This window comes from Dreissena polymorpha, chromosome 4 (genome assembly GCF_020536995.1).
Source record: "Dreissena polymorpha isolate Duluth1 chromosome 4, UMN_Dpol_1.0, whole genome shotgun sequence".
Lineage (NCBI taxonomy): Eukaryota > Metazoa > Mollusca > Bivalvia > Myida > Dreissenidae > Dreissena > Dreissena polymorpha.
In genome coordinates, this window is record NC_068358.1 from 12,424,528 (window position 1) to 12,438,317 (window position 13,790).

The following is a 13,790-nucleotide window of genomic DNA, read 5'->3' on the forward strand; positions in this document are numbered from 1 at the left end:
TTTTTGATCATATACATGTACATGTATACATTGTATGTCTTATATTGAATAAAAAAGTACAATCATTCGTTGATTATCTGAACTTTTCCTGAGCTTACATACAACCGCATAGTGTATCATGGTTATTTAATCCGTCTCTGTTTGTATTAAATCAGTAATATAGACCACGATAAACCATCGTACTGAGACGTTATAATTTACTGTTGTCGCGGGAAGGCCCGTTAAGAGTCTTGCTGTTATCTTGTAAGTTTAAAACAAAAGAAAACTATGTGTTGATTAATCAACACAAATAAATCGCAAAGAAAACAGGAACGGACTCGTCTTCGTATATTGTGTTTCTATGACTATGTGACAGGGATATCATTTGAACAAACGTAGGAACTACTGTCTGAATTGTTTTATAACAAATAGCAAAGTTTTGGAAAATGTGGCTTTAGTGAGAACCTTTAATTACTTTTACGACATCACTCTAAATAAATCAAGCTTTCCATTCGGTCTTGCTGCATCATTTCAATGCACGGTGGGAAGAACCAAGCATAGATTTTCCAGAACAAGATGTTTACACATGTGGATCACGATTAAATATGACAATTATTGCGAATAACGTGAGCTCTTATGCCACTCTGTTTAAGAATTCACATCTGACGTGACATTTTATTTCTGGGATGTATTTGAATAAAATTTATGTTGAAAATGTATTCCCTGGGGCGTGACCTTCTTAATTCCTTGGAATGTTCTCTCCACATGCTTCATGAGGTTATAAACGGAAAGATACCAAATGTTTAGGGACGAAAAACTGTAGTTTCAAAGACGAATTTATATACATTTATTTTGATAAATAAGTCTATATAAAAAATTCGACCCCGTTTGATGAGGCCAGTGTAGCATATGTTAGCAAGATTTGAAAAAAAACCATTACAAATGTCTCTTAGACGATGTAAAACAGACGATATCACACACCATACATTAAAATAAAAGCCTCGTGTTTGCAGTAGAGCATATGTTAAACGGAATTACGCTATCAAATCTGTATACGAAATTATACCACGGGCCTGCCAAGTGGCATCTTTTGAACACACGTAATAATGAACCTAAATGTAACTTACATATTAAAAACACTTTGGCCTTCTTGCTGCACATGATAAATAATCTCATTTTATAGTTTTCACAACGTAAATATAGAATCTGGCACGAGTTGTCATATCATACCATATTTTATTAAACGAGTTCAGGAATTGTGTTAGTAAGCGAGCCTTTGGCAACATTTGTTTTTGAGATTTTTTAAAATGGTTGAATTCCGATTATTTTGAACATGTTTGATAATGGCACATACTTGCAATTAATGTGTTTAATTTTTCTCAATATTAATCACTTGAACTCCCGGGGTGCAACCAGTTTTTAAGTGAACACACATTTTAAGAAAGAATATTTACAATACAAATTTAAACATATAAAACCATTTGTTATTTAAGTGTAGATCAATATAAATTGTGTAAGTTGTCACTGCTTAAAATCTAGTTCATTTGACGCACATGTACATGAAATCGGAACATAAAGAACTACATGTACCGAAAAAATGATGTACAACTTTTAGTAAGGCAAACCTTATGATACTTCATAAACTGCGTTACACTCGTCATATCATTTATAGAGCAAATCCTATTTGAGTCGACGGACAATTGCGTTTATTTTCCAACCACGGCTCATTATATCCAAAACTACAAGTGTGGCTTATTAGATATCTTTTACAAACAATACTGATATGTGCAGTTTCCAAAATATTAGTTCCATGTTTATTTATAATTATAAATTTGGATAATGAGTAATTTCTACAAGTGTATTTAAAGTAAAGTGCTATGCACGTGCATGTTTAAATCAAATCAAGATGTTAGGAAGTTAATGAATCAGTTACCTTTTCGGAGTCGTCTCCCTTCTGTAAAACAAAGGAACAATGCAATTAAGAGCGATATATAATAATGAGACTCTCATAATCGATACAATTTATATTTAATTGTACAGAAATAATACTGATCAATGTCAATGTCGAGTTTCGATAGGCATTTTATTCTTCAAAAATGGATATAGAAATAAACCAACTGAAATTGATATAGATACTTTTCGAAAACACCAACGTTAAAATATTATGACAACACATCAAAATTGACACCAATTGTAATTGAAAATCGATGTCAGATAGTTAAGTGAAAACGGAACAAGATGTTTAAAAATTCTTGTGAATAAATAGAGAGCGAAAACTGTGGATCTGATCCCTGTCCTGCAGATGAGTACTTATTAAAAAAAATATTACAACGGCGATTATCCTTTCAAAAAACACTTTTCTTATTTGAAATCTAAATTTTAATGGATTTGTTCACAGTCTCACATTTTAATTTTAACAAAAGTTGCAAATTTCAAACAAAAAATATATAGCGTTATATTCAGACATGCAACGCAACTCTACTTTTTTATTTTGTTTTAATATCGGCGCAGTGCTGGATAACCCAAATTCCACATCGAACAATTTAATAGGCGTTTGAAACGCTATTTACCGATACGTTGACACCATATTTGTATTAATATCAAAGCGTTTAGAACCCAAAACAATTTCAAATTCCTGAGTATTGCAGAATTTTCATAAGCTATTCAAGGTCTCGATATCGAGCGACAGCGAAGGTAACCCTAGCCTTTTATCAAATAAATTTCTTTTCCTTCAAATTATAGTTTTTTTTAAGATAACTCCAATTATTGTGTTTGTTTTTCATTGAGAAAACTGAGAAAAGTGGTAAAACGAAAATAACAGTATTGCATGATGTCTGATCTTTGATTACACATTTTCCATAGTCGATGTATTTCAAGACAATAATATAAATACTCAAAGTTGTCCTAAAAATAACTGTTCATCTTTTTGTGAACATTTATATTTTGGATTGTTTAAAATGTATTACTTTGAAATAGATTTTTTTCTTATAATTATTTTTAATGGCATTTCAGTTTGGCTATATTTATTTACACTCTTAATTACACTCTGACTTTGCCAAAAGGTTTCACTCGTTCTACTAAACGATTATTATTTGTTAGCGTTAGCTCACACATAATGCTGACGCAATTTTGCAAATCAGTATGCCTTAGCTACGGTAGGAACCGTAACCCGTGACTGCCTGTGTGGATAACCCCATTAAATTTAAGCAGACGACGAATCTGCCTGTTCTCGCTGGTACACTACATAGTGTGTATTTAACAGCTTGTAAGACAACGTTGGCCAGTCTAGTGTTTATCATTGAAAACTGTACATATTGGCTGCTTTCAGGGAAAACGGGGCTTAATGCATGTCAAATAGATTAGCATGTGCACACTGATTAGCTGTATCAATGATTAGAAAAACAACAACACACTCTTTATAAATTTAAATGGGTTGTGGTCATTTCAAACTTGCGATATAAAAAGCTATAACATACTTTTGAAAACTGAGTTGCGTCTAAGATTATACAACAGCGAACACATTCAGTGCCTTCAGCGCTTTGATAATATTTGCGACATATCGACCATAATTCGGTACTTTAAGTTCAAAATTTATGTTACATAGCTTCCATATTGTTTACATTTTGTTAATACCGGTCGGATATTCTTATTGGAAAAGTAACTTAAGCTTATTGTTTACTCAACTTACCTAAAAATTAATCGTTAATTAATTTGTTGCATCTAAAATCTATTTATAAACAACATAGAAACGGTAAAATATGCATTTATTTTAGATTATCAAAATGTGTTTTTATATCTTAACGACTAACTAAAAATGTGATAACAATAACAAAATACTATAGGATATATACATGTGTAGGTATAACGGTGTAAAAATTCGTCCGTATTTAGACCCGTTCAAAACGTAGTCTTGTATATATTGTTTTCTTTGAAATTTATATCAAATGGTTGGGTTTTCTAATACTAAACTTGTAATAAAGGTCATAATATACTAAATAGTTTCCCGATATAATTCAATGTAAAAGCGACAACTTTAAGCGAAAACAAATGCAACATTTTGCACATAGAGACCCCCATAACCATACATTTTCTCAAATGCCATTTTTAGCGGAATCGATCTATGCAATAAAAAAGATATGTCATGTTCAAACCAAAAGAGAACTTGACGCTTATCAAAATCGACTGTTTTTTCAACTTTTTTCCGGCCGTTTCTTAGTGGAATGTAACTATTTTCAGTGCAATGCTCTACTATAGTCTCTAAGTTTATCATATTGCAGGGATTCAGTGGTGAACACCTATTCATGCCCTACCACTATCTCCAAAAAATAAATCCCGAACATTAGTTTAAAGTGTAAAACATGCCTTCGAGTCAACAAGGGTATTTTTTTAGAGAATAAAGCACTACATGAAACGATTATTTAGTATACTGTAACCTATAAGACAACGTTTACTGTTAATATCGCGACCAATAAGCACTTCTTGATACGTATAAACCTATTTGCAATATGCATGCCAAATTTCAGATCGATCTTTCACGTAGAAATGCTTGAAATTGAATTTTATAATAACGCCTGGTGAGCCATCTGGCATTCGCGGTTTGAGCTTTGATTTATAAAAGGCGTTTAGACGTAAAAAAATAACCTGAATCGTAACAATCTGTCAAGATACTGCAATATTGTTACAAGCTATCTCGAAAAAGAAGTTAACAACTATTAAAACGTGTCTTGGGGTCTTTCCGGAACTAATTGTTGCGATTTGAGATGCTCAATACGAGTTTTTGTACGATTTTGTCTTATTTTCCTCTGAAAACGCAGTGGTTTTTTTTATCTTAAAAACTCGCAATTTTCCTTAAATTCGTGAAACAAACGCATTTATTCCGTGAAATTTGCCGAAACGCGTAATACCGCGCCCAAAAAATGGTGATTTTATGTAAATACAACTCCTTTGTGACTGGGCCTTGTTTGCGTTTAAGACAACGTTTACTGTTAATATCGCGAAAAATAAGCACTTCTTGAAACTTGTAAACCTATTTGCAATGTGCATGCCGAATTTCAGATCGATCTTTAACGTAGAAATGCTTGAGATTGCATTTTATAAAAACGCCTGGTAAGCCATCTAGCTTTCGCGGTCGGAGCTTTGATTTAAAAAGGGCGTTCAGGAGTAAAAATATTACCCTAAAAAGTAACAATCTGTCAAAATACTGCATAGTGTTACAAGCTATCTCGAAAAAGAAGTTAACAACTAGTAAAACGTGTTTTGGGGTCTATCCAGAACCAATTGTTGCGATTTGAGATGCTCAAGACGAGTTTTTTTTACGATTTTTTATTATTTTCCTCTGAAAACGCATTTTTTCCTTAAAAACTAACAATTTTCCTTAAATTCGTGAAACAAATGCATTTATTCCGCGAAACTTGCCAAAACGCGTAATAACTCGCTCAAACAATGGTGATTTGATGTAAATACAGCTCCTTTGTGACTGAGATTGGTTTGCGTTTACGCAATAATATACTAAATAGTTTCCCAATATAATTCAATGTAAAAGCGGCAAATTTTAGCGAATATAAATGCAACATTTTGCACATAGAGACCCCCATAACCATACCTTTTCTCAAAGGTAATTCAACGCGGAATCGATTTATGCAATAAAAAAGATATGTCATGTTTCAAACCAAAAAGAAACTTCACGCTAATCAAAATCTACTGTTTTTGCAACTTTTTTTCCGGCCGTTTCTTAGTGGAATGTAACCTTTTTCAGTGCAATGCTCTACTCTAGTCTCTAACTTTATCATATTGCAGGGATTCAGTGGTGATCATCTATTCTTGCCCTACCACTATACCCAAAAGATAAATCCGAACATTAGTTTGAAGTGTAAAACATGCCTTCGAGTCAAATATGATAATTTTTTTTAGAGAGTACAGCCCTACTTGAAGCGATTATAAAATATACTGTAACCTATGAGACAACGTTTACTGTTAATATCGCGAAAAATAAGCACTTCTTGATACTTATAAACCTATTTATAATGTGCATGCCAAATTTCAGGTCGATCTGTCACATAGAAATCCTTGACATTGCATTTTTTAAATAACGCCTGGTAATCCATTTGGCTTTCGCGGTTGGAGCTTTGATTTATAAAGAGCGTTCAGGAGTAAAAAGATTACCATAAATAGTAAAAACCTGTCAAGATACTGCAATATTGTTACAAGCTATCTCGAAAAAGAAGTTAACAACTATTAAAACGTGTTGTTGGGGCTCTTTCCAGAACCAGTTGTTGCAATTTGAGATGCTCAAGACGATCGTTTGTACGATTTGTTCTTATTTTTCCTCTGAAAACGTAGTTTTGTTTCTTAAAAACTCGCAATTTTCCTTAACTCCGTTAAACAAACGCATTTATTCCGTGAAACTTGCCAAAATGCGTAATACCGCGCCCCAAAAAATGTGATTTTTTGTAAATACAGCTCCTTTGTGACTGGGCCTGGTTTGCGTTTAGGTCATAATATACTAAATAGTTTCCCTATATATTTCAATGTAAAAGCGACAACTTTTAGCGAAAATAAATGCAACATTTTGCACATAGAGACCTACATAATCACACCTTTTTTCAAAGGCCATTCCAAGCGGAATCGATTTATGCAATAAAAAAGAAATGTCATGTTCAATTTAAAAAAGAACTTGACTGTAATCAAAATCGGCTGTTTTTGCAACTTTTTTCCGGCCGTTTCTTATTGAAATGTAACTTTTTTCATTGCAATGCTCTTCTCTTGTCTCTAATTTTAATAAATTTTAGGGATTCAGTGGTGGACAGCTATTCATGCCCTACCACTAACTCCAAAATATAAAACCCGAACATTAGTTTAAAGTGTAAAACATGCCTTCAAGTCAACTATGGTATTTTTTTGAAGGGTACAGCCCAACATGAAACGAATATTAAGTATACTGTAACATATAAGACAACGTTTACTGTTAATATCGCGAAAAATAAGCACTTATTGATTCTTATAAACCGATTTGCAATGTGCATGCCAAATTTCAGATCGATTTTTTACGTAGAAATGCTTGAGATTGCATTTTATATTAACGCCTGGTAAGATTTCTGGCGTTCGCGGTCGGAGCTTTAAAAAGGGCGTTCAGGAGTAAAAAGATTACCCTAAATAGTAACAATCTGTCAAAATACTGCAATATTGTTACAAGCTATCTCGAAAAAGAAGTTAACAACTATTAAAACGTGTTTTGGGGTCTTTTCAGAATCAATTGTTGCGATTTGAGATGCTCAAGACGAGTTTTTGTACGATTTTTTCTTATTTTCCTCTGAAAACGCAGTTGTTTTCTTTAAAACTCGCAATTTTCCTTAAATTCGTGAAACAAACGCATGTATTCCGTGAGACTTACCAAAACGCGTTATACCTCGCCCAAACAATGGTGATTTTATGTAAATACAGCTCCATTGTGACTGAGATTGGTTTCGCGTTTACGCAATAATATACTAAATAGTTTCCCTATATAGTTCAATGTAAAAGTGGCAAATTTAAGCGAAAATAAATGTATTATTTTGCACATAGAGACCCCCATAACCATACATTTTCTCAAAGGCCATTCTAAGCGGAATCGATTTATGCAATAAAAAAGATATCTCATGTTCAAACCAAAAAAGAACTTGACGCTAATCAAAATCGACTGTTTTTGCAACTTTTTTTCGGCCGTTTCTTAGTGGAATTTAACCTTTAACAGTGCAATGCTCTACTCTAGTCTCTAAGTTTATCATATTTCAGGGATTCAGTGGAGAACGCCTAATTATGCCCTACCACTATGTCAAAAATATAAAACCCGAACATTAGTTTAAAGTGTAAAACATGCCTTCGAGTCAACTATGGTATTTTTTTTTTAGAGAGTACAGCCCTACATGAAACGATTATTTAGTATACTGTAACCTATAAGACAGCGTTTTCTGTTGATATCGCGAAAAATAAGCACTTCTTGATACTTATAAACCTATTTATAATGTGCATGCCAAATTTCAGATCGATCTTTCACGTAGAAATCCTTGAAATTGCATTTTTTAAATAACGCCTGGTAAGCCATTTGGCTTTCGCGGTCGGAGCTTTGATTTATAATGGGCGTTCAAGAGTGAAAAGATTACCCTAAATAGTAACAATCTGTCAAAATACTGCAATTTTGTTACAAGATATCTCGAAAAAGAATTTAACAACTATTAAAACGTGTTTTGGGGTCTTTCCAGAACCAATTATTGCAATTTAAGATGCTCAAGACGAGCTTGTTTACGATTTTTTCCTATTTTTCCACTGAAAACGCAGTTTTTTTCTTAAAAACGCGCAACTGTCCTTAAATCCGTTAAACAAACGCATTTATTCCGTGAAACTTGCCAAAATGCGTAATACCGCGCCCAAAAAATTGTGATTTTATGTAAATACAGCTTCTTTGTGACTGGGCTTGGTTTGCGTTTAGGTCATAATATACTAAATAGTTTCCCTATATATTTCAATGTAAAAGCGACAACTTTGAGCGAAAATAAATGCAACATTTTGCACGTAGAGACCCTCATAATTACACCTTTTCTTAAAGGCCATTCCAAGCGGAATCGATTTATGCAAGAAAAAAGAAATGTCATGTTCAATTTAAAAAAGAACTTGACTGTAATCAAAATCGACTGTTTTTGCAACTTTTTTCCGGCCGTTTCTTATTGGAATGTAACCTTTTTCATTGCAATGCTCTTCTCTATCCTCTAAGTATATCCTATTTCAGGGATTCAGTGGTGAACACCTATTCATGCCCTACCACTATCTCAAAAAGATAAAACCAGAACATTAGTTTAAAGTGTAAAACATGCATTCGAGTCAACTATGGTATTTTTTTAGAGAGTACAGCCCAACATGAAACGATTACTAAGTATACTGTAACCTATAAGACAACGTTTCTGTTGATATCGCGAAGAATAAGCACTTATTGATTCTTACAAACCTATTTATAATGTGCATGCCAAATTTCAGATCGATCTTTCACGTAGAAATCCTTTAAATTGCATTTTTTAAATAACGCCTGGTAAGCCATTTGGCTTTCGCGGTCGGAGCTTTGATTTATAATGGGCGTTCAAGAGTAAAAAGATTACCCTAAATAGTAACAATCTGTCAAAATACTGCAATTTTGTTACAAGCTATCTCGAAAAAGAAGTTAACAACTATTAAAACGTGTTTTGGGGTCTTTCCAGAACCAATTATTGCAATTTAAGATGCTCAAGACGAGCTTGTTTACGATTTTATCTTATTTTTCCACTGAAAACGCAGTTTTTTTCTTAAAAACTCGCAATTGTCCTTAAATCCGTTAAACAAACGCATTTATTTCGTGAAACTTGCCAAAATGCGTAATACCGCGCCCAAAAAATTGTGATTTTATGTAAATACAGCTCCTTTGTGACTGGGCTTGGTTTGCGTTTAGGTCATAATATACTAAATAGTTTCTCTATATATTTCAATGTAAAAGCGACAACTTTGAGCGAAAATAAATGCAACATTTTGCACATAGAGACCCCAATAATTACACCTTTTCTTAAAGGCCATTTCAAGCGGAATCGATTTATGCAATTAAAAAGAAATGTCATGTTCAATTTAAAAAAGAACTTGACTGTAATCAAAATCGATTGTTTTTGCAACTTTTTTCAGGCCGTTTCTTATTGGAATGTAACCTTTTTCATTGCAATGCTCTTATCTATCCTTTAAGTTTATCCTATTTCAGGGATTCAGTGGTGAACACCTATTCATGCCCTACCACTATCTCAAAAAGATAAAACCAGAACATTAGTTTAAAGTATAAAACATGCCTTCGAGTCAACTATGGTATTTTTTTAGAGAGTACAGCCCAACATGAAACGATTACTAAGTATACTGTAACCTATAAGACAACGTTTACTGTTGATATCGCGAAGAATAAGAAATTCTTGATACTTATAAACCTATTTGCAATGTGCATGCCAAATTTCAGATCGATCTTTCACGTAGAAATACTTGAAATTGCATTTTAAAATAACGCCTGGTAAGCCATCTGGCTTTCGCGGTCGGAGCTTTGATTTATAAAGAGCGTTCAGGGGTAAAACGATTACCCTTAATAGTAACAATCTGTCAAAATACTGCAATATTGTTACAAGCTATCTCGAAAAGAAATTAACAACTATTAAAACGTAACTTGGGGTCTTTCCAGAACCAATTGTTGCGATTTGAGATGCTGAAAACGAGTTTTTGTACGATTTTTTATTATTTTCCTCTAAAAACGCAGTTTTTTTCTTAAAAACTCGCAATTTTCCTTAAATCCGTGAAACAAACGCATTTATTCCGTGAAACTTGCCAAAACGCGTAATACCGCGCCCCAAAAATGGTGATTTTATGTAAATACAGCTCCTTTGTGACAGGGCTTGGTTTGCGTTTTAAACAACGTTTACTGTTAATATCGCGAAAAATAAGCACTTATTAATACTTATAAACCTATTTGCAATGTGCATGCCAAATTTCAGATCGATGTTTTACGTAGAAATGCTTGAGATTGCATTTTATAATAAAGCCTGGTAAGATATCTGGCAATCGCGGTCGGAGCTTTGATTTAAAAAGGGCGTTCAGGAGTAAAAAGATTACCCTAAATAGTAACAATCTGTGAAAATACTGCAATAGTGTTACAAGCTGTCTCGAAAAAGAAGTTAACAACTATTAAAACGTGTTTTGGGGTCTTTCCAGAACCATTTGTTGCAATTTGAGATGCTCAAGACGAGTTTTTGTACGATTATGTCTTATTTTCCTCTGAAAACGCAGTTTTTTTTCTTAAAAACTCGCAATTTTCCTTAAATTCGTGAAACAAACGCATTTATTCCGTGAAACTTACCAAAACGCGTAATACCTCGCCCAAACAATGGTGATTTTATGTAAATACAGCTCCTTTGTGACTGAGATTGGTTTTCATGTACGCAATAATATACTAAATAGTTTCCCTTTATAATTCAATGTAAAAGCGGAAAATTTAAGCGAAAATAAATGCAACGTTATGCACATAGAGACCCCCATAACCGTACCTTTTCTCAAAGGCCATTCTAAGCGGAATCGATTTATGCAATTAAAAGATATCTCATGTTTCAAACCAAAAAATGACTCGACGCTAATCAAAATCTACTGTTTTTGCAACTTTTTTCCGGCCGTTTCTTAGTGGACTGTAACCTTTAACAGTGCAATGCTCTCTATAGTCTCTAAGTTTATCATATTTCAGGGATTCAGTGGAGAACACCTAAGTATGCCCTACCACTATGTCAAAAATATAAAACCCGAACATTAGTTTAAAGTGTAAAACATGCCTTCGAGTCAACTATGGTATTTTTTTAGAGAGTACAGCCCTACATGAAACGAGTATTTAGTATACTGTAACCAATAAGACAACGTTTACTGTTAATATCGCGAAAAATAAGCACCTCTTGATACTTATAAACCTATTTTAAATGTGCACGTCAAACTTCAGATCGATCTTTCACGTAGAAATACTTGAAATTTCATTTTATAATAACCCCTGGTAAGCAATCTGGCTTTCGCGGTCGGAGCTTTGATTTATAAAGGGCGTTCAGGAGTAAAAAGATTACCCTAAATAGTAACAATCTGTGAAAATACTTAAATATTGTTACAAGCTATCTTGAAAAGAAATTAACAACTATTAAAACGTGTCTAGGGTTCATTCCAGAACCAATTGTTGCGATGTGAGATGCTCAAAACAAGTTTTTGTACGATTTTTTATTATTTCCCTCTATAAACGCAGTTTTTTTTTTCTTAAATCTCGCAACTATTCTTAAACCCGTGAAACAAACGCATTTATTAAGTGAAACTTTCCAAAACGCATAAAACCGCGCCCCAAAGATAGTGATTTTATGTCAATACAGCTCCTTTGTGATTGGGTCTGGTTTGCGTTTAAGACAACTTTTACTGTTAATATCGCGAAAAATAAGCACTTATTGATACTAATAAACAAGAGTATTTGCAATGTGCATGCCACATTTCAGATCGATTTTTTACGTAGAAATGCTTGAGATTGCATTTTATTATAACGCCTGGTAAGATATCTGGCTTTCGCGGTCGGAACTTTGATTTATAAAGGGCGTTCAGGAGTACAAAGATAACCCTAAATAGTTACAATATGTCAACATACTGCAATAGTGTTACAAGCTTTCTCGAAATGAAGTTAACAACTATAAAAACGTGTTTTGGGGTCTTTCCAGAACCAATTGTTGCGATTTGAGATGCTCAAGACTAGTTTTTGTACGATTTTCTCTTAATTTCCACTGAAAACGCATTATTTTCCATAAAAACTCGCAATTTTCCTTAAATCCGTGAAGCAAACGCATTTATTCCGTAAAACTTTCCAAAGCGCGTAATGCCGCGCCCAAAAAATGGTGATTTTATGTAAATATAGCTCCTTTGTGACTGGGCCTGGTTTGCGTTTAGGTCATAATATACTAAATAGTTTCCCTATATAATTCTATGAAAAAGCAACAATTTGAAGAGAAAATAAATGGCACATTTTGCACATAGAGACCCCCATAACCATACCTTTTCTCAAAGGCCATTCTAAGCGAAAACGATTTATGCAATAAAAAAGACATGTCATGTTCAATTTAAAAAAGAGCTTAACGCTATTCAAAATCGGCTGTTTTTGCAACTTTTTTTCCGGCCGTTTTTTAGTGGAATGTAACCTTTTTCAGTGCAATGCTCTACTCTAGTCTCTACGTTTATCATATTTCATGGATTCAGTGGTGATCACCTATTCATGCCCTCCCGCTATCTCTAAAAGAAAAAACCCGAACATTAGTGTAAGGTGTAAAACATTCCTTCGAGTCAACTATGGCATTTTTTAGAGAGTACAGCCCTACATGAAACGATTATTTAGTATACTGTAACCTATAAGACAACGTTTACTGTTAATATCGCGAAAAATAAGCACTTCTTGATACTAAAACTATTCGCACTGTGCATGCCAAATTTCAGATCGATCTTTCATGTAGAAATGGTTGACATTGCATTTTATAATAACGCCTGGTAAGCCATCTGGCTTTCGCGGTCGGAGCTTTGATTTATAAAGGGCGTTCATGAGTTAAACGATTACCCTAATCCGGAAATTGTAATTGTAATTTCTTACAGCGCGTTGTTATGCGAGACTGCGTCCCGAGTAAATATTGGCTTTTTGGTGTAAACTTTGCGCGTCCAGGTTGACAGGGAACCATCTGACTGCATTTAATGTAAGTTACAAGATAAGTATTGATGCAATTTAAAAGCATCAAAGGGCGTCGGAAATGTCAGTGTAAAAAGCACTTAATGAAGTAACATGGAACGATTTTTTTTCTACTGTAAATATTAATATATTGGCCGATTATTTTAATCAAAATAGAAAAAGATACTGGTATAACCAGTATCTATGATTTTGTGTTATAACCCCCAAATAACCATTATCTATGATGTTGTGTTATAACCCCCAAATAACCATTATCTATGATTTTGTGTTGTAACCCCCAAATATTTCATAGTTCATTTTATTAACATTGGTTTCCTTTTTTTACTGACATCCGTGTGCAATTTTCATAAATGGAACAGAACTGTGTAGGTTTTAAAAAATCTGCTTCATCTCACAAAATGCGCATTGATAGTGTCACCTAAAAAGTCCATACCAAAGGGTCATACCACCTGGATAGTAATACGTGTCGCGCTTCGCGCTCTATATGTGGTTCTTCAAAAAAAAGTCCTATAAGTGCTTGACTGTAGGGAAACGGGTTGCTGGTACA

General features: G+C 33.7%; 1 protein-coding gene across 2 annotated transcripts in view; it reads right to left on the reverse strand.

Moving 5' to 3' along the window:
- LOC127878123 (uncharacterized) overlaps positions 1-13,790 on the reverse strand; it is a 103,401-nt gene that overhangs the window by 75,268 nt on the left and 14,343 nt on the right. Inside the window, exon 2 of one of the 2 annotated variants that reach the window (XM_052424546.1) lies at positions 1,913-1,933. The exons of the other annotated variant lie outside the window; for it this stretch is intronic. The gene's annotated coding sequence lies outside the window, so the exon portion shown is untranslated. The remainder of the gene's footprint in view (positions 1-1,912; positions 1,934-13,790) is intronic. 2 annotated transcript variants of the gene reach the window in all.